Source organism: Bactrocera tryoni, chromosome 4, assembly GCF_016617805.1.
Source record: "Bactrocera tryoni isolate S06 chromosome 4, CSIRO_BtryS06_freeze2, whole genome shotgun sequence".
NCBI classification, from domain to species: domain Eukaryota; kingdom Metazoa; phylum Arthropoda; class Insecta; order Diptera; family Tephritidae; genus Bactrocera; species Bactrocera tryoni.
The window spans coordinates 75,076,855-75,104,112 of NC_052502.1; the positions used below are offsets into that span (position 1 = coordinate 75,076,855).

A 27,258-nucleotide genomic window follows, 5' to 3' on the forward strand; every position below is an offset into this window, starting at 1 on the left:
ACACTATTGAAGTTCTAAGATGTTATTGGTTCCCGAGAAACTGCATATATGGGCAAAAATCCACGTTTCTCTCTCTCTTTGTGTCGTTCCAAATCATTTAGATCTTCAAATGATTGCACATTGATCATTTTGAAGATATATTCTTGAATTGCCGAAAAGATGAAAAGTGACTGCTTGACCAGTCCTATGAAGTCATTGAAATTGGAACTAAAGACTGCATTCAAGGTTAAGCTTTTTAGCCAAAAGCCAGTGAGACAATATTTCTTTGAATCAAGACCACATGCAATCCTTTTGTAGATCTATTCTTGAGTCGCTGTATATAAAACTAAGTTCCAATTTCTCCAAAATGCTGGGTTGAGTTCGCTTGTTGAGTTTCAACAGTCAGTATTTGAAAGATGTACTGATGAAGTAAACATAGCGGCAAGCGGGCAGCAGCCCTTCTGTGCGATATATAGACGTAACTAATCTACTAAAGAGATTTTAGAAGCGGAAGACAATGTATTGGGCACCAAAGGGTCAGACATCCTGGCTCATATGATATGGAAAGTTGACGAATTCGGTCCAATATTTTCTAAAACTGCGCTGAAGAAACTGCTTTTTCTAAGTAATGCTCGGAATCTGTTTGTTTGTTGAAACCGCCGATATCGAGTCACTATAGCATATTGCTGTCATACAAAGTGACTGATCCAAATCTAGTGCTTGTATAGAAAACTTTTTTGTTTGACAAGATATCTTTACGAAATTTGACACAGATTACTGTCCGAGGCAGCGCTATAATCTCCAAACATATTTTTCATATCGGAGTACTATAGCATATAGGTGCCATATAAACTGATCGATCAAATTCAAGTTCTTGTATGGAAAACTTTTGTATTTGACAAGTTATCTTCACAAAAGTTGACATGAGTTATTGTCTAAGGCTATGCTACAATCTGCAAGTATATTTTTTGGATCGGCTTACTATAGCATATAGCTGGCATACAAACTAGCCGATAAAATTCAAGTTGTTGTATGGAAAACTTTTTTATTCGACAATATATCTTTACGAAATTTAACACAAATTATTGCAAAACAGAACTCTTCAAACTCCATATATTTTGTGCAGATCGTATCACTATATCATATAGCTGTCGTACAAACTGACCCTTCAAAAGCAAGATAATACTTTTTTTATACCCTTTATGCTATGATAAATGCACTTGAGAAGGATATTATAGCTTCTTTTTAGCTTCGATGCAAATAAAGTTAAAATTTTTCTTGTTTTCGTCTGCAAAGCTTTCCATCTGCTGTATAGAATTCACTTTCACAGCCAAAACATGCGTCTTGCCATATATGTACATATGTCCTTCGAGACAAATCATACCCTAAGCGGTATTTCTCGCTTCAAGCTTTATTTTCTGTGCTTCATTCTACACTTAATATTATAATTTCATTTTTATTTGCGTTTGCCTTGCCTTTGGCAGCCATTTGAGCGAAATTTAATTCCCACGCACCGGTGCGTATGAGTAACATATTTCAATTTCAATGCCGTGAGGGTGTGCAACAAAGTGCGTATATTGAATAAAGTAAACGCGTTGGGCACAGCTTTAAAGTCAAACACAAGGCACAAGTGCAGCGTGCACACAAGCACATTGAATGTAGTGTATGGCGGAAGGGAAAGGCGGGGCGTAATCGCACAGGGGGTGAGGTGAGCTGAGCCGTGGCAGACAGTCATACAACCGGAAGAACTTACTGACATTCGCTAAATATTTTTTTCGCTTTTGTGTGAGTGCTGCACTTTATTATGCCTGCCGCAGTGCGTGGCAACTATGTAGAGTAGCATGCAACAACAACAATATTAATGAAAATAAATGTGAAAAAACCACAAGCAACATAAACAAAGTTGACATACAAAGCGGATAGCGGCAAGCGTGGAAGAATTAGAGCGAACAGGCGGGCAAAGAACGTGGCAGTGAGCGGGGGCAAGCAAGTTGCAATGATTTGAAGCCAGGAAACAGCACTTAGCGCGCAAACAACACGCAAAGCTTTAGCGAAGTGTAATTGCAAGCAGCAGGCGGTGAGCTGCTAGACGCATGTGGCATGTGGCAAGTGGCAAGGAGTGAGGGCAGAGCTAAGAACGCAACGGTGGCGTTAAATAGAAAGTCAACAGCAGCGCAAACTGAACCAAACTTGTTGCAAACAGAAAAGCGCGGCTGCATGTTTATTTGTGTGTGTGTGTGTGTTCGTGAGTGTGTTGCACGTATATATGTGCGTGTAAGCGCCTGACAGGCAACAAGTGTTGCACAAATCAAGAGAAAACATTTGCAAAACTTGTGGAAATTAAAAGGCAAAAGATACAGCAACAACAAGTAACAACAACAACAAACTTGTTTTAACGGCAAAGCGCACAACAACAAACTTCTTTTAACTGCAAATGCGCACAAAAAATCACAAAAACAGCAACAATGCGCTGAAGTTGCATGCCACACACACAAAGTTGCAAGAAAATACCACTTCAAGTTGCATGAAAAGCTGCCGCTGATGTTTAGCTAGCGCACGCCAATCACCACTGCGCGACTTTCACTAATGCCAGCTGTGCCCCCGCTGCCCCACCGCTGCCCCACCGCTTGCTCACTTTGCCATTAACGCTCATTTGCCAGCTACCCGTGTACTCGCCTGCCAGCAGAAATTAATCCAATCTGTTTTTTCCGGTGTTACTGCAACTATTTGTTGTTTTTGTTGCACTGCTAAGCAATCTGAAAAGTTTAAATGAAGTAATAAAATAAACGTCAAGTTTTTATGCCACTTTCTCCGTGTTGCACACACTACTTCTTTGGCGGTCGCGCGCTCACCAGCTAAGCGGGCTGTTGTGGGGATGGTCGAATGGAGTGTAGAGAGGCCGGGCGGTAATTTATACAGCATTTTGGGGTAATGTTGGCAACTAAGATTTCAAACTGTCATTGCTTACTTCGCTGCTCGCTCTCAAAAATTTATTTCAGCACACACTGGTGGCGAAAAATGTTACACAACTGTGAATTTCGACTTTTTTTCTGCAATTAATTTCAATTCAGTTTTTGTAATTAAAAAAATATATTTTTCATAATTTGGATTTCTGATTTTGTAGTCTTTTTAATTCCAAAAAAAGAGATTACATATAATTTTTATAGTATTTTTTCATAAAATAAAATTAATTTCGAACGAATTCTTTCATTTTATTTATATTTTTTTTAGAAATTAATTTAATGTTATGTATCATAAATTCGTATTTAGAAGAAAATTGCTACAAAAAAATACGTACGACCAATAAAATTTTGCTAGAAAACACATTTAGAGTTGAAAGAATGTTCACAGTGTTCAAATTAAAATTAAAATTAAGGTTAAAATTAAAATATTGACTAAACCAAAAAAATTATTCATTATTAAAAAAAATAATTCGAGATAAAAAATTAATTAAAATTAAAAATTAGTTATAATTAAAAAAATTTTAACAATTAATTAATATGAGGCTAATTAAAAAAAGTAAGTAATATTTCCTTTGTGTTCCTTTATTGAATATTCTTATGTTATGTTGAAAAAATATAAAACTAAAATGATTTTTCTCGACTTCCAAAAATTTAAAGAAACACACACTGGTGGCTAAAAAAAGTTCACATCTCTTTAATACCTTTTTTTCTTAAATTTTCGAAACAAGTTCATTTTTAGTTTCATTCTAATTGATTACTATTAATACTAATTTTGTTTATATAATTTTTTTTTATTTTTTTTTTTAATTTTTTTAATTTTTTTTTATTCTTTTTTTACAGTTTAAAAAATTTTTAAAGGCTATAAAAAAGGTAATTTAAATAGATTTAGAAATTCCTCAAATTGTGTGTGATATTCGAAACTTGTAAAGAAAACGTGCATAATTTTTTTTTAACCAGAACTTAACTGACAGATGGCTGTTAACCCGGCATTGAGAAATCGACCCTTAAGGGTTTTTCTTAGTTTCAAGTTAAAGTTTTAATTATAGAAAAATGTTGAAATTAAATTAATTAAAACTTTTAAGAAATTGAGACTTAAAAAATTTAAAATTGTTTGTTAATCTATTTGTACTAAATTACACTTTTAATAAAGTTTTTCTTCATAATTTTCATTATTTTTACAAAAAATTTTTAATTTGTGTTGTGTACTTCACTTACAAATATCTTTTTTTATAAAAGTTACAAAAAATTTCGATTAAAAAAGAAAATTTATTTTTTACAAAATTATTGATAATTTTTAATGAATGTGATAATTTTTAATAAACTTATTGATAATTTTGTAAAACTTTAATTTTTGTTGTTTTTAATTTTTTAATCAAAAATTTTTAATTTCGAAATTTTTTAATAATCGTTTTGAAAAAAAACTTTATTTTTAATGTGTGATTTTGCAAAAATTTAAATTTTTTTAATTTTGTAATAATGATATTTTTTTGTAAAAATTTTTTTTTTTTTTTAATTTGCAAAATTTATGTATTTCAATACGTTCAGTATTTCCCTGTTTGATGAAAACTAAAATTTATTTAAGAATATATTTTTAAAATGAGTAATGTTAGGAAAATTTAAAAAAGATTTTCAAAAATTTCTGAAAATTCCATTTCTTAGTATACTTCTATATTATTAATTTATTTTATTAAAAATATTGGCTTAAAAATATTCCTGAATAACCGGGCAACTCAAATGTCGAAAGTCAGGGCTTCATTATAGTCAAGCTATGAGCCTACGATAATCTCAAACACTGCAAAGCAGATACATTTTGTCGTTGTTTTTGTTGTTTCTATTTTTCATTTTGATAATCAATGCATTCGAGCGCACATAACCAAAATTTAAATTGTGTGGTTTCATTTCATTAAAACTAATTATTGGCTGACATGTTGACCGAGGCGTATGAGTGATATACAATTACTGCCAAAAGCATTGTTTTCACACATTTGTTGTTGCTATTGTGCTGCACAACAACGCTCGCTGCTGTGAATAGCTATTACAAATTCCCCGTAGCAGCCGTAATAAAGGCTTCCAAATACACAGGCACACACACACACACACACACACAACAATGCCATTTATAGCGCACTATTACTAATAATATGACATGCCGAGTACAATAACAACAACAACAAATGATTAATGCATTTACGACATATTTCAATGAATGGACCCATTGTTTTCACTTGTTGCCTGGCAACATTTATTGCAATACAACAACAATAAAGCGCAGCGAAGGCAATTGAAAGATTTTCGAAGGCACTGAAGATGAAAGTGTGAGTCAGGGAGATGGACAGGGGGAGAGCGTAAGCTCATAGTGGCCGAAACCAGCCGGAGCTGCAGTTGTATGTGTGTGTGTGTGTGTGTGTGTTTTCATTAGCTAGCTCGCCAAGACAGCGGTGGATAATGGGGTGTCACTGCCTAATAGACAAAGCAACGGTTTATTTGCCAAATTCCAGACAGTTAAGCGGCTTAAAGAAGTGTCGCAGCTGGCAGCACTGATAAGATAGTAATTCACATGCATTTAGAAACAAATTAATTTACAATTCCTTGATTTGCCTTGTAAGTCTATTAAAGTTGAATAACTTCCATTGTTGTTTCAATATTTTGTTTGAGTTATTGCGCGCAAATTGGACATAACCAAGGCTTTACTTTACACTGAGTATGTGTGTGCAGTTTATTGCGCGTTGAAGCGAATTCGTTGAAAGTGAATCATAGAAACTGTAGGATAGGCCGCAAAATCTGTTTTTCTGTCTTTAATATTAATCAAAATATTTGAATAATTTAAAATAATCACCTTCAATTTAAATCTTTCCTCCAGACGGATTTTCAATATTTTTAAATTCTAAAAAAAATTCTGAACAAAAATTAAATAATTTTTTTTTGAAAATTTTAAAAATTGTAAATATTTTTTTTTTTTTTAATATTTTTATTTTTTTTTAATTTTTTTTTTTTTTTATTTTTATTTTATTTTTTTATTTTTATTTTATTTTTTTATTTTTTTTAATTTTTTTATTTTTTTTAAATTTTCTTTTTTGTTTTCCACTTCATAACTAATTTTCACAAATTTTTTTTTATTATTATCTTTTTAGATTTTATGTTTAATTACATTTTTTTAAAGATTTCACGTCACTCATACGCCATGTTGCATCATATAAGTTAAAATTCTATTTTAACCTAAAGCATCCTTTAAGAAAATCAATAAACTCCTACCTCAGCATAACCTTAACAACAACAAAGTATGTCAAAATATGACATAACTTCCAAAAGATGTCTAAAAAATATTTATAATAAAAATTTACCATTAACCGTGAAACACATTTCAAGCCCGCCAACGCCGTTTCACATCACACCAACGCCACTTGCTAAACCTACAAAGCATTTAGCTGGCACTTAAGTCTAGCGTAAATTTGTTTTCAAGCAACTTTCGAACTAAAAAAGTTATGCCAAAAATATTTCACACACACACACACACAGCTTCAACAGTGCGGCATTGCAGCAGACTTGAGGGCATCGAAAAAATATTTTTTTTGGCAACTTTTGTTTGTTTGCGACGTGCAACAGCTGTCAGTTGTCTCGCCCGCATACCAACGAAGCATACGCTGGCATACATTTAGGCTCTAAATAACAACCAAAACATCTAAACCGAGACGAGGCATCAAACAAACTGCACAGCGACGAGCATTCGTTACATTTTTTATGACATTCACGCATCTGCTGTAGGCGTGGCGGCAAAATCGAACACACACACACATATGTAAGCAAACTGTGCTGTTGGCTTGGTGTTGGTGTGTCTGCCAGAGCTGCTTGTTTTTCATTACGCAACTTGTCTGAGGCCTTTTTCAGGCCTTCAACGCAGCAGCATTGCTATTTTCATTTAGCTTGCTACTTTTGCCCGCCTTTTTTTCATCTCTTTTAATTTTATTTTTACGCATTGTTTTTGTTGCTGTTGCTTATTGTCTATTTTCGCTCATTCGTTCGCCTGTTGCTGCTGTCATAAAACAAGCTGCAATCATATTTATTTAACACAGGCACACAAATAAACACAGCTAGATAGAGAAGCGCTTGCTCAGCCTTGTTGGCGGTGCGCCTGGGCGTATGCGCGACCTCTGTTGCCAAGCAAATATAAATCTCGCTTTAACGCTTGTTTTTCTTCGCTGCCGCTGCCACCGTCGTAAATAGCTATTAAAGGTGTGTTATTTGTTGCGCCAATTTATGCTTTCGCTTAGAATAATAACAGTTAGAGTGATTTTATTTTTAGTCGTTTATTTTGTTTTTTTAACGCGAAAGGTGAAAATCAATGTTGCGTCCTTAAATCAGTAAAAATAACACATTTTAGCGCTTCAAAGGCAATTTCGCTTTAAATTTAGCAAAGATATGCTGTTGGTGTCCTGTTTTCTAGCGCTTTATGAAATTTAAAAGAGTGAGGCTAAGGTGACAGTTGGAGGTACAGACTATAGACGGAGTATTGGAGATTCAGCGCTAATTTTGAACCTTGATTTTAAATGATGACCCAACTAGTACTTGTTGTTGCAGCAAGTACCCGATCCAAGAGGGTTAGATCCTCGAAATAACAGCCAACGGCTAGATAAATTCAGGGTCAAATGCTTATTAGTCCTTCAGAGCGATTGTTTGGATCTCAAAACTAGCTTAAAGAGCTAAACAGTAACCAGTTCAGATAAAAGCTTTCCATTCAGAGCAAGACAGAAGTTCCTCCTTCACTTCTGTTATATTGTTACTAATCAAAACTAGTAGAACCTGGAACTAAGCTACCAGGCGCCCTTCTGGGATCTACTCTGGCGGTTATTGGACAACCTTTCAATAACGGAACTGAAAGGAATCTTTATGAACTCGTTTTTAGAAGACCGATTTGATAACTTAGATAGCCTTTGAACTCATTCAACCGCAGATTAGGCTCTACAGAAAACAGAAATCGTCTTACTAGACCCCTATCCACGAATAGAATAATAGGTAGAATATTTCCCGTATACGCAATTTCCGTTGTTTTTTGCGCCTGTAAGTCGATGCGCTTTAGCCCTCATACCCCAAGGGGACGGTTGAAAACCCTGAAATAAGATGGGAAACCCAGAGTTCGTCTGACTTAGGTGATTAGTACAAAGAGTATATCTTATGACCAGGGACCATTTGGAAACCTACAGTTCGCCTGACTTCAGAGTTTCCAATCAGTCTCTCATTATGAGAAGAACTCTAAATTTATAAATCCACCCAATAAATATATAGAGTTGCAATTGCCTGACCAGAAGCTAACATGGAAATGAAATGGGAAGTCTGAAAAGGCAACAAAAAATTTACCAACCCAAAAAAGAAAGCTTCAAATCGCTTACCGGTCATAAATTCTATCCGTACTTAAGTTGGCGGGTTCCACAAGATATAAAGACACAACTTACAACACAACAGCACGGCAGAATAGAAACTTTGGGATAACCTGTTCGGATCCAGACGGCTGAAACTCTACGTAATGGTCCACCCTAAAAAAGAGTAAAGTGAAAATGGCATCCTAGAGACACTTCTTATGAGCTGACTGTCAGTACTAACTCGGAAGTCCCCCGTGAAAACAAGCTATCTGTGGGACATGCTGGAGGTGTCACAAACCGCGCTTCTGGCATAGTCTGGCCCATCACCCAAAACACAATGACATTAAATTCCAGCGCTAAGTTGGTCACAACGCAGTTTGTGATAGCCAGCAGAGCCTTGGCCGAGACGTTCAAAGAGCATAAGCAGGCTGACTGTCGCTACATCCAGCTGTGTCGATGGCATGCAACACAATTACCTCAAAGGCCGATTAATTGCCGCACAGTCGGGCCAAATGAATTTTTAATTAAGCCAGTGAACGCATAAAACCGCAAAGCACAGGCTGAAACGAAATGAACCGTACCGAGAGCCGAAACGAAAAAGAGAACAAAGACCGTAAACGAAGTGAGAAAAAAGTGCAGCCTTTGACGTGCACGTCATACTTTTTCCATATAATGTCTTGTAAGTCGCCACAACAGTACATGGACGGGGAAACAATGTCAGTGACAGGGCATAAGAATTTTCAAACACTTTGGGACTATTTTAGAACAAGGACATTTTGGGAGTAATGGCGTAATTAAGTAACGGAAAAGGTGGAATACAAAGGGACATTGAAAAATTAGCACGGCAATAAACTTGGCCGAAAGGGTTAAAAGTTGAAAAAGTGGAAAGACAAGAATATTAACTGAGAGAGCAGCGAGTAGCAGGGCAAATGCACAGCTGAGAGCACGGCAGTTTGCTAAGTGACCGCAGTACACGAAAATTTTTAGCAAGACATTTGAGGTTTGAAAAGTATGAGTGAAAGTAAGAATGACAACAACATTTTCGCTGATTTTCGAGGCAAGCAATAAACACAGAATGGTTATATAAGCGTGATAACATATTTGTCTTCTCAGCTGTTTACGGCTTATTCAACTCGACTAACTTACAGATAATTCATTTCAAATCATATAGTCCTTAAATCTACCTTAGAAGCAATACTTGATATCCAACAAACCAAAACTCTTCTAGCTCATAGAAGCCACAAGCGCTCCTTTGATATATCTGAGACGATATTAAAATATTTAATGTACGGCTCCAACAACTTATCTGAAACAGTCCGAAGCCGTGGTACAGGCACATTAAATAGCACTGGTTCTTACTAAGACTGGTGATACTTAAGGATTCGTGGTTCTTATAAACGAATATACTGGATGTAACGAAGATGAGATTATTTTACCAAAGATAGTTCGAAAATTTGAAGAAGTCATAGTATGTCTAATGTTGGAATACCATAAGAGACCACGAATAAACCTATATTAATATAACTTCAATGGATATAGTCAATTAATATATAAGCAGAGTTCGTTCCTCGGCCAAGGAAGATCCATTAAATGAACTTTCTCTTTTAACCTAAATGCTTTTCGAATGACACACCCCTTTGTTTACATTTTATGCAGTTAATGACTATTTTGTTCACATTTAGCCAAGTCCAGAACATTTGTTCACATTTAACCAAGACCACAATCTTTGTTTACATTTCGGGTCAGACTCCCTTGGGTGCAATGACCCCATTGTTTACATTTTATAAGGTCAATGACACTTTTGTTTACATTTAGCCAATTCCACAACCTTTGTTTACATTTGGCTAAGACAACAACCTTTGTTTCCATTTGTGTTAGTGAATATTTTGTTTACATTTTCCCTAGGTCATTGAACCCTTTGTTTACATTTGGGTTACTGACCCTTTTGTTTACATTTAGCCAAGACAACAACCTTTGTTTACGTTTAGGTTAGTGACCCTTTTGTTTACATTTAGCCAAGACTTTTGTTTGCATTTGGGGTCAACAACCTTTTTGTCTACTTTTTCCTGAGATCATTGACCCATTTGTTTAAATTTTTCCGAGGTATGTGATCTTTTTATTTTCTTTGTACCCTTACTTACCTTTAGCTAACTCAACAACCTTTCTTTACATTATGCCATGTGAAACTAATTTTTCGATGTGAAAGACTTTTAAACATTTGTGTTTATTTTATGAGTCAACTCGCAATCCTTCTTTTTTCCTCTCGGATACCATAAGTGGCCTTGCCTCTAGTCCAGTATGATCCTAACCACATACCACATTGATAAGAAATTCAAGTTTTTTTCATTAACTGATTTTTTTGCTGACCAATCCAAACAGGATTAGATCCAACCGGATAAAATCTGAGTCAATTCCTATAACGCAGAGCCGCCTCTTGTGGAAAGTTATGAGAAGCTCTAAAGCTTTTCGCCTGAAAGTAAACTACATATTTTTTATACCAGAATAATATCTTCAATATATACCATAGTTTACGCTCTACCCTTGACCCGTCCTTAATACCCAGACTGGCACGAAGACTTGTCATTTTTATTAAATTTAATCATTTTCATTTTTTTTTTTAATGTTGTTTACTAAAATTCTTGCTTTCTTCTTTGAATTTGAAATAATTGTTTCTAATCTCTGTGGGCAGCTCCAGCCAGCATAATAAATATCACTGGCGGTTGACCACAACTCATGAGCAAATAGCAAAGTTAGTGTTTGATAAATAAATAAAAATACAGTTGTATGTATATATGTGTGTGTGTGTTTTTCATGTGAAAAATGTAAGCATTTTAAAAGCTACAAAGCCAGGCAATTAATAAGCAAAAAATACATCCAAGCGCACGCACTGCCAGCAACAGTTACCACAGCAAGTAGTAAACAAGTCCGACCTCAGCCCACTGGCAACTGAGTACACCGACCACAAAGTCAATGTCAGCACTGAAATATTATAAAAATGCGCTTGTGGAAGTATACACGGATATAGTATATGTATGTATTTAGATATATTTTAATATATAGTAGTAAAGAATGCTGCCTTTTCAGTGTTTTTTGTTCAGCACACCTCTTCCATTACTTCTGCTTTCAATTAAATTTTCTTTTTAAATTATGCTCAAGACGCCTGCTCCGTAAGCAAATATAGCGCACGTCAGTGTAGGCGTCTGTTAGCTAAAGTTATTGGCTGCTTATAAAGAGTTGGAAATAAAGTGAACAAAGCTGAAGCGTAGGTGAAAATGTGATAAGTAAGGGTATTAAGTGATTAGCGTAGAGAGTGCGTGTAGGTGACAAGCGGTATCTTCAGTTCTAATCTCATTTAGGCAGAATATACATCAGTGGAAATTCTTTGACAAGCAAAAAGATACCCTAAGGAGTGACATAAATATCGGAGGAGTTCTGAGCAAATGCTTATTTGACTATTTAGGATTTATGCGATGTGATTTAAATCTCACAAGATGAGATTTGCTCCCAACTGACTTTTTATAAAAAGAGCAGACTATCTAGGTGATTATTGAACTTGTAATGTGCGTTTTCGTGATTTAAAAGTCGCGAAGTGATCTGACCGGCAACTAGCTGGCATTCCCACCCAAAGCTCGGCTGACTATCAATCCTTCATGTGAGATGCGATGTGATGTTGAAGTGATAGAAATTTCACGATGTGGCTTGACCGGCAGTTAGCCGATAGTTGACCTATGTATATAAAAAGAGGACGCTGGTTGGACACAGCTCAGGTGACTATCAATCCTTGATGTAATAATTACGCGGTTCAAAATCATTAAGTAACCTTTTGGTCGTTTACTTAGAAGTTTGCTTTATATAAAAGTTGACACCGTGCTTTCCCAGTGCTCTGGAGACTTTCGCACCTCGATCTTAAGTCATGTGGATTTGATTTAAAAAGCGCAAGTTGCCCAGACTGACAGTTACCTAACAGTTGCCTCTATATAACCAGAGGGCGCCATGCTTGGACAGTGCTCAGGTGACTCTCCTCACGCCTAGAAGTCATGTGATTTAAAAGTAAAAGCTGACCTAACCGACAACTGGTTGGCAGTTGGCTCTTGAAAAAACACATGCAGCATGCCTGGACAGTACTCAGGTGACTCTGAACATTTCATGTGATGTGATATTGGTGTGATTTTTAGATCACGAAATGCATTTGTTATTAAAAATTTAACATAAAATTTGAGAATTATTATTTTTTTTAATTTGTGAAAAATTGTATTAAGTTTAAAAAAAAATTATTTAATTTCAATTTATTTAAAAATTATTTTAATTATATTTTATAAATTTTGTAAATTTTTGATTTTTATGCAAAGGTTTTTTTTCAGTTTTGCATCCGTTTTTTACACACCGTTTAAAAAAATATTATTTAATTTTAATTAATTTAAAAATGGATTTAATTATATTTTATAAATTTTTTTAATTTTTGAGTTTTATACAAAGGTTTTATTCGGCTTTGACATCCGTTTTTTACATAGTTTTTTTTAATATTTTTTATTTTATTTTCTCATTTTTTTTGGTTAAAAAATTTAAAAAAACTATGATTTTATGCATAAAATTGTTCTTCCATAATTTGTATTTTGAAATACCTTTTTTTGCAATTTTCTATGTTTTTGAAATAATTAAGAAAATATTTAAAGTATTAAGCTTTTAACTTTTATTACTTTTTTCATTATTGGTATTTTTTTTTTGTTTTGTTTTTTCTTATTATAATTTTTTTTCAATTCATATTTTTAAGCATTTTTTGCTTTACTTAACTTTTTGATTCTGTTCCATTAAATTTTCACCGAAAAACGCGATTGGAAATAATTTGCAGTTTTCACTTTTCACGGCGACAAATGAATGGATGCGGTGCTTGCGGTGCTTGCGGTTTTGAAATCGTATCTCGAGGTAGCACAAACACTCACACAATAAACAGATAAGCAAAATTACACGAAATTACACGATCGCTGATAGACGAAGCGAACTGCAAACAAGCAAAGGGCAGGCAAAAATTATTCACTCGAACATAACACACTTATCTGACTGAAAATGAATACATTTGTGAAAAGCTGCACAGATTAACACACCTTCAACCACACACGCACACACATATACGCATGTAGCTGAAAGCGGATCAAAAAAAAAATTCAATACCAAAATTACTTCAGCGCAACAAAGCCTGACTGTCCACAGGTAGTTAGCGCCTTACATTTACTCTGGAAATATATGTGTGTGTATGTATGTATGCGCATGTGTTTATGTTACAACCGTGCAACTCTGCATTGCAGCCACAGCGTAATTAATTACTCTAATTATCGCGTAATTCAAAGAGCAACACCAACAAAGTCCCCAATGTGAGCGGTAGGCAATTTGCTGGCCGTGTGTGGCAACTGAGTTGGGTGGGGGGTAAAAGCTGAAGGGCAATTAACGTTTGTTGTACGTGCTTGTGGGAAGGGAGAGCCAAATGTGTTCACATACTAAATTAATTAACTAATTTGTTATATTAATTTAATTAAATTGCGTTAGTTATTTTAGTTTTTCTATTTATTTTTTTATATTTTTTGGAAAAATTAACTTATTTTTTTTAATATTATTTCTTTGAATAAATATTAATTTTATTTAAAAAAATTTTCAAAATATCATATTTTTTATTATTTATTTTTTGAAAGTCGTTATTTGTCGAAGTTCTTTATCATTTCCCAATTTTTAATAAATAAAATTATTAAAAAATATATTTTTACGTTTTATAAATAATTACGGCTTACCGTTTTTAGCCGTCCAAGTGAGATCCCTGTTATGATCGATTTGAGCATTATTTTATTTCGATTACTAAAATTTAATTTGTATATTTTTCTAAATATTAAGTGTAATTAAAATAATTATCTTTAATTATTTTATGTCTGACTTACTTCGAAAATTTCTGTACTCTTTAATTGAATTTAATTTTTTAATTCTAATTAAAATATTATTTTTTTGAATTAGTCTTAATTATTTTAATTTTCGTTATTTTAATTTACAAAGGTTTAATAATATTTAATTTAATTTATAAAATTGCGTTGGTTTAAATTATTTTAGTTAAAGTTATTTTACTTAAAAAATTATTATTTTTTAAGTTCAATGAGAAGTCTTCGTACTCCAAAACTGAAGATTAAAATATTAATTTTGTTAATTTAACCTTAAGTATTTTAATTTTCATAATTTTTATTTAAGAACTTAATTATTTTTTAATTTACTTGATAAAATTACGTTAGTTAAAGTTTTGTTGTTACAAAAATTTAGTTTTTAATTATTTATTTTTTAAATTTTTTTTAAATTAATTTTTTAAATTGTTTTTTGTTAAGTTTCATGAATTTTAAACTTTTTTATTTTGATGTAAAAATTTTTCAATATATCTATTTCAGTTAAGCTTAAATGTTATTAATTTTGGCATAATTTTTTTGTTAATTTCAAATTTAAATAAATTTAATTAGAATAAATTGTATATCTTTGAATTTATTTTTTATTAAAATCTCAAATTTTATATATTGTTATTTATTTACTTTTTACATAGTTTACTTAATTAAGTGTTATATTGGTTTGGTTTAAACAAAATGTTTAATTATTTTAAAAATTTAATTTTTATACATTTTTAATTAGTTTTTTGTATTACATAAATTTAACTTTGTTTCTTAGTTCTATAATTCGATTGTAATTAAAATTAACTAAACTATTTGCACTAATTTTTTAATTAAGTTAATTAATTTTTTTAATTTAATTAAAAAAATTAAATTTTAATATTAAAAATATTTTTTATTTACTATAAAATATTATTTAATTAGTTTCCATTAAATTTTTTTCATTTAAAATAATTTAATTCAATATATTAAATGTAGTTACAATAATTTTTCTTAAAAGAGAAACAATTCTATTGTTTTAGTTTAATTTAATTTAAATATTATAAATTTTAGCAAATTATTTAATAAAAAAAGGTATCACTAATGACAAAAAATATAAATAATTAATTATACTTAATTAAATAAGTAATTTTATTAAATTAAGTTAATTTAATACTAATTTCATTAAAATTTCCTTAATTTAATTTAATATATTTAACGAATTCGACAATCTGTAGTTACAGCTACACAAGCATTTGCAAATTTGTGTGTTTCTTTTAAATTATAGCTCTTTTATATGCCGCTCGTGTCCGCTCCAACGCGACCTTTGCCCATTTGGGTTAGTTTTCCGCTCTCACCATTGAATTTTGTTGTATGCCCACTATGTTCGTGTATATGCCGATGTGTTGGTGTAAAATTTAACACTTGTCGCTAACCGCCACAACCGCACTTTCGGTGGCATTGTAACACTAAGCCATGCAAAGCTCACACACACTGGCAAATACAAGCGAGCATATAAAGCACCTTTGCGAAACTGAATTTCGGTCACGGCTCAGCCTACTCACAAATGCATATGTTACATATATGAGTGTATAAATATTGCAAAGTGAAAGCCTACATATTGTTTTATTTTTTTGTAACTATTTTATTTGAACATTTTAAATTGTGGAGGAATATATTGGAAAATAATTGCAACTCAATGCACAAAAAGTCTGAACCCAACTTTTCAGCATTTCTATTTTACATTTAAAATAAACTTAAAAATGCCTCAATTTGCTAACAGACACCAAAGCTCTAAAAGTAAGCTTTTATAAAACTAATGATAGCCACACGCCCATTAAGCTTTTTAAAAAGCTTTCAAAAACGGTTTTGTTTTATACTTCGTACACTCTGAAGCTTTCTTCAACTATTATGACTACTTAGACAAAAGCAGTATTTGCAAAAGCTTTTTCCGAAGCTCTCAGGTATGATAAATAAGCTCTTTAGCATTCTTTTTCGCGTTCCACAGTTTTTTTTTCCACATTGACCACATTGAATACACGAAAAGCATGCCGCTGCTTTCACACAAATGCAGTGTTTACACAGCATCAGCCGGCAGATGAAAAATTTCTCGGCAGTAAATCATTCATGCATTTGACAACGCCGTGAACGGACACGTTGGCTCGGGCAAATATATCAATGTGGATACAGTGCAAGTGAATGAGAAGTGCCATAAGTGGAAAGAGAGTGAAATACATTTTGGCGGGAAATTGTTGTACTAAATGATTGAAATAAGAGTGCCAAATATCAAATTCCTTCAAAAAATTAAAACTAAAGTAATTTGATTATTATCTATAAAGTTTAGTTAAAAATTTACAAAGTCATATTTTAAATAAATAAAAATTGCAGCGAAAGCGAAAAGTTTAATCAAATTTATATCGAATGAAAACCAAATTTAAATAAATAAAATAAAAATAATTTAAATAAAAATAAATAAATTTTAAAGTCATTTTTTTATAAAAGGAATGCAACTAAAAAATTTTAATTAAAATTTTAAGTTCTCCCCATCTTTAATTTAAAAAATTTAATTTATTAAATTTTCTTTTCTTAATAAAAATTTAATTTCTTCAATTTTTATTTATTTAGTAATCTTAAAAGATTACAAAGATTAAAAGAGAAAATTATGTAGAAAACAGCTAAAATCGTGATCAAAAAATATTTCTTTACTTTGGTTTTCCAAAATAGAATTTAACTCAAAAACTTAGTAAAATTATAATTCAGTTTCCAAAATTTTTTTCTTAAAGTAAATTATAATAAAATTTGAGAAGAAACACTTTTTTTACTACAAAATATTTCCTTTGAAAACCAAGTTTTTTTATTTATAATTATTTTTTATGTCAAAGATAGCGATCTACACTTTTTTTGTTACGAAAATTTTTAACCTAAATTCTCTTCGCCTTTTAATCTTAAGTTTTTTCCATTTTAATTAAACAAAAGTTAATTATAATTAAGAAAGTTTAATATAATTAAAAAAATTTAAATTAAATTTAATAATTTTTTTGAAATTTTATTTTAAATCTTTTTCATCTTTTATTTAAAAAATATTTTTTCAATCTTTATATATTTCAAAAAAATTATTAAATTTAATTTTAAATTTTTTTCATTTTTAATTTAAAAAATATTTTTTTCAATTTTTTTATTTATTTTTTAATTTTAATTATTACAGTCTTTCGAATAGTAATTTTAAAAAGTAATGGTTTTTCAAAATTTGTATTGAAAAAAAAAAAATAATTTGTTAATCTTAGGAAAATAAAATTTAACATTTACATAAAAAAGAAAAAAAAGAACAAAAAAACATTTACTTCTATCAATTTTTATTTCCTTTAATTTTAAATATAGCATTCTTTCGATAAGTAATCTTAAAAAATAATAAGTTTTCAAAATTACAATTAAAAAACTAAAAACAAATAGTTGATGCTAAGAAATTATATTTAATTTTTTTCCAATTTTAAACAAATTTAAATGCAATTATTTTCTATTAATATTCTTAAAAAATTTTAAAACTAACTTTCAAATCAAATTTAGAATGAGTTAAGTAAAATAAAATTTTTTTAATTGAATTAAATTTTTTTAAAATTAAAATTATTATTTTTTAATTAAAAATGTAAAAATTATATTTTTTAATATATAAGGAATTATATATTTTCATATTAAAAAATTAATATTATTTTACTTCCATAAAAATAAAATTTTAATATTTATATTAATTATTTCTTTTTTACAAAAAAAAAAATACAAAAAATTAAAACAAAGCTATTATAAAAAACATATTTTTGAAAAAAAAGTAAAAAGTTGGCATTTTTTCATACTAAAACTTTCAAATCTTTAAATATAATTTAAAAAAAAACTTTTTGTTTTACTTTTTGTCAAAAGAAGAAAAATTTCACATTAAAAAGTACTAAAACCGATAACTACTGGTCTAAGCTGATTAAAATCATAAAACAAATTGCTTCCAAACTAAAAATGTTTTAAAAATTATTTTAAAATTACACAATATTTTTAAAAAATTTAATGTAAAAATAGTGAAAACCAATCAGAAATTGATAAAAGTCAAAAAAAAAGCTAAAACTATTAAAGAAAACTAATTTAAAAAAAATTCAAAAAGTTTTGAGTAAAACATTTTCAATTATTTTCAAATTTTTAAAAAACTTTTAAGAACATATATATAAAAAGTCAAATTCATTTCTTAATTTTTGCTGAATAACCTTCATAAAAGTACAGTTATATTTATTTTTGCAAATCTGTTTATTCCGAAAATAAATATTAATTAAAAAATACAACTTAGTTTTGCCCAAACAGCTCGCAATCAAAAAGAAAAATAAATAAATAAACAACAAATAAAGAATTCGAAACAAATCTGCACATGCCGTAAAAGAGTGACATAATCTTGAATTAAAACCTCCATACAAGTCACATACACTTAATAACAAAGAAACAAGGAAACCAAATCAAAATGTATTGTTATGTGGCGCACCAAGCGTCGTCTATTTAAAAATCTCTTATCGAATTATGATTAAAGAACACATCAAAAACACAAAGCAACATATGCCGACCCCGGTCCACTCATAGACACACAGCACAGTGAATGAAATCAACGCGTACGCCGCTCTGCATTAAACAGCTGACGTCCGCACACTTTGCCGCAAAGTGAATGTAAATAAAGACGTTGCAAGCATAAATTCAAGAGGTAAACAAAAATGAATTTTTAGAAAAGAAAATATATGTATGAACTCATACATATGAGCAGGAAAAGTCTAATAAACACGCGCTCAGTGCGACTAGATGCTTTTGTCTGTTTTTTTTTTTATTAATATGGCGGTAGATAATGGGTGGAATGAGCTGCCTTGAGTGTGCTTTTGGCTAACCGCACCATAATTTGTGTTGTTTTTTTACACAAGAAAATAAAAAGTCTCATCTGCTTATCAAAAATCGCCAACTCAGATATATCTTAAATTAAGTGGTACTCTTAAACTCCTTTTTAGCCCAGAAAATGCTGAGGGTTTTAACAAAAAACAAAAAGAAATGCTGTAAATTCCTTTTTTGTGTACATAAAATCAGAAAATAGTTTTCTTAAATTTTCAGTGAGCCTCTCAAACTGTGAACTAAGCTAAATGAGTTTTGTGTCTAATTCCAATATTGAGTATCATTATCTTCCTTCGATTTCGCTGTCTAAACTCATTTTTATATGGAAAGCTTGTGAAGTTCTAGAAGTTTCTAACAGTAAATCAATATTAATTGCTCCAAACGGCATTGGAAGCCTTGAATGAATATAGTATTATTCCTCTCTGATTATTATTTTGTACCCAGATTTAGCTCAGCTTTTCGTAGTCCACTGAAATGTAAGGCCTGCACATATCAAACCCAGAGAACCCAGAAATTACTGGACAGACACATATTCGATGGATCATCACAGTTGTATTATCCTCAAAACTGCAAGTTTTCATATTTATGTCGAAGTTTGTGGATTTCTGTCGATTCTGTATAATATTCAAGTCTTGTTTATAAAAATGTATATATATAAATACATATCATCTGCCACGACTTTTAGTCTCCCATCTTTGTTCCCATGCTGTTATTATATCTTTCTTTATTTGTTCTATTGCTCTCTTGTTATTACCAGATGATTTCTTTAGCTCCCACAGCATTTTTCTTTCGCATGCTAGAAGGTCAATTGGGGCATTTCCGCTTATAACTAGTATTGCTTTCGGTAGGCTGATACAACCTTTGGTGCGGTGCACTCTGGCCACTATCCTACGCCGATTTTCCTTTTTAAATACGTCTGCTCATATCTTGGCTCCGTATAATAAGAGCTAGGAGCTTTCTCTTTCCTTGGCTGGGGCCTCCTATGTTGGCCATTAATCAGCTCAGTTGAGAGGTGATCTTCGCTGCCTTTCCTGTTGCATGCTGGATTTGTACCCAGAAGGTTAGTATGGGATCCAGTCTTAGGCCTAGGTAGTTTACTGTTTTTTGTGTCCTAAGAATACCGTAGTCGTGTGCATGCTTATCTCGAAGGGTATGTGCTTGTTAGCAGTAGTAGCTCTGATTTCTCCGTAGCGAGCTGGAGGTTGTGTGAGTCGCGCCAAGCTTGCGTCCGTACTATGACCAGATTCAGCTTTCTTCGCGCTTCTTCTGTATCCCTTGCTGTGATTACTGCTGAAATATCTTCCGTGTATCATCTGGCATTTCTAGTTTTAATATAGCGTCGTAGCTAATGTTCCAAAAGTCTGGGCTATGCGGGAATGGATCCTTGTGTTGCTCCTGACGTGACCGCTAGCTGTCGTGATCCCTCTTTAGTCTCCTACATCAGTTTCCTGTTGCTAAGGTAGCTCGGCACGACAGCCCTGAGGTAGTCGTCGGGAATCTAGAGGCTTTTTTCGACAGCGTCAATCAAATCTACCCATCTAGCGCTGTTGAAGGCGTTTCGGACATCTTGATTCGCCAGCACACTATTCTTTTGTACTTATGCCATCTACGTTGTGCGACTTCTACACTTTCAGTGACGCATTTTATAGCTCCTATAGTTGATCTGCTGGGTCTAAAGCCATGTTTGTTCTCCAGCTTCGTTGATAGTCCCTTTGAGTCTGGGTTTAAGTAGTCTTTCATGGAGCTTTCCCGCTGCGCCAAGCTATAAAGGTATATTTAGAGCTCTTATTTCTACCGTATCAAACTATAGCTCTTAGTACGTATTTTTTCTGCTTCATCAAGTGGGGTAGATCCGATGGTTATGGCGAAAAGAAGTTCCCGCTAATAAGGCTCTTATTCCAAAAATGGACTCGGCTTTGCCATAGTGTTCGTCTCAGTTTTCCATTTCTCTAAGGGAACCAAGCCCTTTGCTTCTAAGTAAGAAGTGTTGGGTTTATGTCTGGGTTATCGTCTAGGAAATTATAAGATTTATTCAGCTGAACTCTGTAGGTAGATGTAGGACATATGTAGACAATAATACCTCATATAAGGCCTTCCATCAGGCGCCCTCTGCGCTCTTTGTCACTATGACAGATCTCTATTTGCTTTCACAATATTTAACTTTCGTTATAAATTTATTTATAAGCTTAAAGTTTTCTAACTCGGTTTGTGATGACTCAAAGTTTCTATTCAACTCTATTGCTGCTGTATGTGTGCTCATTAAGCTGAAAAGATGTGTGTGTGTATGGGTGTGAGTGTGTGTAACCTATTCGCCGCCAGCATCAACCAATTAAAAGCAAACAAAGAACTATTTAATTCAAGAAAAATCGACGATAAGAAACTGGACGAGTAAGCCGTCCAGGGTCAGGGGAGGGTCAAAGTGGCATTTGCGGATTTACAGTTATTAAAAACAGTTTTATAAAACCATTGCAGCTGCAGCTGGACGGACAAAAGATGAAGAGTGAGCAAATGTGAGAAAAACTCCTCCATGAAGCGAGCTTGTCTGTAGTTATATAAATATAAATATTATTTGCATGTGTGTGTGCTTCGTTTAGTGTGTGTCTGTGTTTTATTTTTTTTGTACGATTTCAAAGCAGTTTTTTGTGACTCGTGCATAAATAGCGCCAATTAAATGCGTGTGTGTGGGTGTTTCTATGCGCTGCTTTGGTTTGTATAGATTCGTGTGGGTGTGTGGGTGCGAAAAATTGATTGCATTAAGCGGTTACAAGCGTCTAATGTGGTACACGTAACATGTGCAATATATAAATGGAACTGAATGGCGCACGATAACAGAAATGCGAGTGTCGCTGTGGCAACAACGGTAACAACAATAACAATAACAAAGCGTATGTGTAGTAAACCATTACCACCACAACAATTTTCACCGCTAATAGTTGTTTGCAACTTGAAATAAATTGCCGCACTCAAGCTGATTGTAAAGCTGGTGCGCAGAAGACGCGAGAAAGCGAAAAATAAAAGGGAGTATGAGAGAGAAAAGAAAATAGAAAGTGGTTAGAAATTTACACAATTCTAATATCCGTTGCAGGAGCACATGCATATACCATATATTGCATATATACATATGTATATAAAGCAAATATATCTACAAAAATATGTCACATTATGGGTGTGTGCGTCTTTGTGCTAGTTTTCCGCTTGTAACAATCTTCCGCTCAAGTGAGCGCTGCAAATGACACTTTTACGCAAAGTTTGGCATATGAAGTTCCATGAGCAGACATGTATATATATATATATATGTACTTATTTAGCTAAGAATACTAGTACATGCATATAAGCATGTCTCTAAGTGTATATCAACGAAAAATTGGTTCAGTTCAAATAGTTACCTGTTAATTGAGTAGTTTTTAAGGAGCTCAAAGCTTACTTCATTATTAAAAAAATGTGTTTGTTAGGCGAAGCTTATTCGGAAATGTAAATTATTACTAAAAAAAAAATGTGACTAACTAGTGACAAACTAGTTAAATTACGACCAGTTCAATTTTTTAACAACCAGTTTGTTAGGCGAAACTTATCCAGAAATGTGAGTTTACGCTTAAAAAATAAATTTTACTAACTAGTTACAAACTAGTTCAATTACGTCCAGTTTAATTTTTATATTTCCACGAACGCAGTAAAAGCATGCTTGCATGCATGTAAATAACGCTAAAATTTTAATTTATAACTAGTTTCGGTTATTTCTACACACTACTGCGCTCAGTTCTTAGCTTTGTTAAGTCTTTAATATCGACAAAAAATTGTTTATTAAGCCGATATTACTCTGAAATGTAAAGAAATAAAAAGAAATATGCATCTTGGAAAAAATTTCACAAATAGTAACGAACTAGTTAAAATGGAACCAGTCCATTTCTATATTTGAGGAGCAGTGGCAGTGGCTGTACTGAAAGAAAGTGAAGTTTATGCAAAAACTTGTTAATTTCGTAGCAATTGTTTGTCGTATAGCGGTATCTCAGTACGCTGGTATTGGCTTTTGAGTACATACATATGTATGTGTGTCATACATATGTACATATATGCATATCTACATACACCCACGCCCAAATTCATTTAGTCATATGTATATTTAATCTTCCTTCTACAAGTTTCACCAGTCTTCATATCTAGAAATTTACGTTTACATACATACTTATGTATATACATATGTATGTATGTATTTGTATACATAATTTACATACTTGAGTGGCTATTAAATTTGTTCCGCTAAAATTTGCAATTACTAGACAAGCCGCCTGAAAATTTTATCATAATTTAATGTCATTATTTTGTGCAAAAACTAGAAGCACCCAACACAGGCAGAGATTTGACAAGTGAAGTGTGTGAACTGTAGCTTGCCTGATAAGCAGATGAAATATTAGTGCAAAATTTGGAAGTTTTGTGTTTACGGACATACATACTGACATGCACACATTGTACATATGTACATATGTATGTATGTATGTATGTGCATTTTTATGTATGTACATATATATTTCTCATTTTATAATGATTACCTAACATGATACTCTCTTATTAAAATGGTTTGATAAATTTTAAAATTTTCCACACTCAACTTTCGCAAAATTATTATTTTTTAGTTTCCCAATTTCATTTCATTCCATTTCATTTAATTTCGCTTTAATAGAAATGTTTTTTAATCCATATAATTTTCCAAAATCAACTTTCGCTTTTTCAATGTTCCAAGACCATTTCATTCCGCTTCTATTTCATTTCATTTCGCTGCAATAAAAATGGTTTTTAATCCATATGATTTTCTAAAATCAACTTTTGCTTTTTCAGTGTTCCAATTCCATTTCATTCCGCTTCTATTTCATTTTATTTCGCTTTAATAGAAATATTTTTTATTCTATATAATTTTCCAAAATCAACTTTGGCAAAATATTAATCTTCAGTGTTCTAATTCCATTTCATTCTGCTTCAATACAAATGTTTTTTATTATAATTATATACGTCAGTTTTGATAATTCCAGTCAACAAATAATTTTTGTTATAAATGTTTCATTTTCAATCTATTCCGTTTCGATTTCACTTCAAATCTCTTAAAATCCATAGAAACAAGTCATATTTTTAGACAGCACGTGCTACAAAATAGGATATATATTACCATTTTAATTAAATTGAATTACTATAATATATTACAATAATTTATTTCCTTTCCAAATCGTTCCATTTAATGAAATTTGTAATTTTTATATTTTTAAATTTATTTATTACTTATATATTAAATTACAAGGGAAAAGAAAATTGTTTATACCTATAACTATCATTGTGCGAATTAATGTTTCAATTCCACATCGTTCCTCAAACTATTACCTTAGATTTTCTCTAGTTCTCTTCTTACTTGCTACATATCTTTCTGTTTTAATTTCTTGTTCCATTATTATCCTTTCTTTTTCCACAATTACTTCGAAATATTTCTCTAAATTTATATTCATTCAAATATTTCGAAATTCAGTTAATTCTTAAACTATTTGAATATATCTTCAACGACCCTCATTGGAGGCGGGTTGTCCTGGCCTAATGGCTGCTAAATTATCATAACTCTCCCTTCGCAGAGAGCACTTCACGGCTGGAGTTAATGCGTGTAGCAAATTTTGGCAGCAATTCACTCTGCGTGCTATAATAATTTCTGGCGCTTTTATATGATTTTGATAGCTATACGAGTATAAACAGCACATTTCTGATTTCTGCATTCTTAAGCATCGCACTCACACACGCACGCATAGACAAGCCCGCCTGAAATTTACGAGTATCGACGCTTTTATTTACTATCCTCACTAATTTTCCCATACTTAAAGCCTATTAGGAAGGTTTGTCACGTCGATTTGCTGCAACAGTCATTGGACATTATGGCCTGGTAATAAATGTGTTGCGCACATGATGGACATAAATAGCTGTACAAATGCGGCGCACACAAAAATAGAATTCGCTCAAGAAGCACATTGGCATCCTAGTGTTGTCCATCACTGAATTCGTTTGTGCGATTAGTTGGCCATTTTTTACAATCTTATCTATACGTGGGTGATGGTAGGAGTTGATTTAATTTTGTTTTTACCAGATACTTTTGCTTTGAAGCCGATGTAATTCCACAAAATAGTTAAGAAGTTAAACTTATATAAACAATTTTTAAAGGTTGGCGAAAATGTACTTTATTTAGCGTAATTTCGTCAAAATATTTAATTATTCTGATTATTTGCATAGACTTAAAATATTTCCCGTCTAGTTACAAGGTAGTTGCATTCGGTCCAATTTTTTAGTTCTATTTAATTTCGAAATTTTGCCTTCATATATGTTTATTCTTGATATTGGGGTAAATCTACAAAAATTTTACTACTAAGTAGTTGCAAACTAGTTATAATCGGCTAATTTGATTTCTTTACAAATATGCATATTTTATTTTTTTAATTTATTATACTTCGTTAAATTTCGTCCAAATATATGACCCTTGTGCTATTTGCATAGATTTAAAATATTTACCGACTAGTTACAAACTAGTTATATTCGGACCAACTTTTATTTTTTGTTTTAATTGTGAAATTGTGGCTTCATATATGGTTATTCTCGATATAGGCATAATATTTCAAAATAATTTCATATGTGATTATTCTCTATATAGGCGTATAATTTCAAAAATTTTACTGCTAGTTGCAAACTAGTTACAAAAAGACCAGTTGTTTTTTTTGCAAATATACATAAATAAAAAACATGTGCGTTTTGAATAAGCAATTATTCAGAATGATGCATTAATTTGCTAGCACTAAATAGATTTTTTTTATCCAAATTTTTAACTAAAGAGCACACAAATTTCAATTTTTCTTAAATTTAATTAGAAAAGTTCATAATCTGAAAATTTTCTTAGAATATGAAATATTGCAAACACAAATTTTTAGTGCATTTCAAGCTACTGCGATAATTTATTGATACATGGAAGAACAAGAAAAACACACTTAGACCCCAATAGAAGAGCAGAGTCAGCTCTCCCGCTTTGTTTACAAACATTGACTGACTTATGCTTCCGCAATTGTGGATATTACACACGCGCCAGCAGCTGTTCAATTGCCTTTACAACAACAACATCAACAAAGCCGCAGACGACAATCTTGTACTCAGACAAAAAGTACAAGCTGCCTCATATTATTGCACAAAGAAACTTTCGACTTAATTGCTGTTGTTGTTGTTCAGCATGTTGTCTCTATTATTGTTAGTTTCCTGCCAGCGAAGGTTTATGGCATTTAAGGGCGTATCCAAACAGAGTTGTATTTCTTTTATATACATATATAAAAAAGCGTATCATATGAAAGAAATGTGCGGAAAATCGAAAAACATCTCGCTGCATTAAAGTGGAAGGGGAACAAATAAAAAGAGGAAGTTAGAAAATTTAGTAACACCCCGGAAGTACTTTGAAAATAATAAAAATACATAAATAATTGCGAAATGATATCGCAATAAAAAGTTTAGTTGATAACTTATGAGCTTTCAGTAATCCTAGTGAGCGCAGTTAGGCATAATATTTTCAAAAATTTCCACCAAAAACCACCAATGATATTTAATTTATTTATTTTCAAATAAATCGTTGTACTGTTACTTGAAAATATTCTCAAATTTATGTTTATTATTCTTATTTATATGGATCACCCTGTAATCAAACAATAGTTTTTCTACTACTTTGAAGTCAAACACTTTGAATTAGTCAACTCTCAATGCTTGAAGTTTAGCAAGACTTTGGTTAACTTATGCGCCGAATGCAAATATAGGGGCACAAAAAAGACAAACAAAACTCACTTAATAATAGTGATAAAACGAAATAAGCCTAAGCAAAGAGTATGAACTGTTTTTTAAGTAGAAGAAAACTTAGAAGTCTGACTCTGTGTACACTAAGAAAACATATTCATAGTACTATATTCATGCATAAACAGGCCCCGACCCTGCAGGAAAAAATTCGGTATGAGAAGGACAGCTGTCAAACCGTAGAGCTGTCATTAGTTTAATAATATTAATTATATGTGTAATTATATATAAACTTTTCTTTTAGTCTTCCTTTTTTGCCCTATTTTGCTTCAAATATTGGGTAGTCGAAAAAGTCTTTTCGTATTTCTAATAAATTTTTAACTAATATTT

The 27,258-nt window shown here is 31.8% G+C and overlaps 1 protein-coding gene across 5 annotated transcripts in view; it reads left to right on the plus strand.

The window, feature by feature from the left end:
- LOC120774195 (calcitonin gene-related peptide type 1 receptor) overlaps positions 1-27,258 on the plus strand; it is a 77,413-nt gene that overhangs the window by 11,667 nt on the left and 38,488 nt on the right. For 2 of the 5 annotated variants that reach the window (XM_040103630.1, XM_040103631.1), the window contains exons 1-2: positions 16,334-16,499; positions 18,509-18,910. The exons of 2 other annotated variants lie outside the window; for them this stretch is intronic. The gene's annotated coding sequence lies outside the window, so the exon portion shown is untranslated. Of the gene's footprint in view, positions 1-16,333; positions 16,500-18,508; positions 18,911-27,258 lie in introns of those variants that run through there. One more of the 5 variants, XM_040103632.1, reaches the window with a different exon arrangement.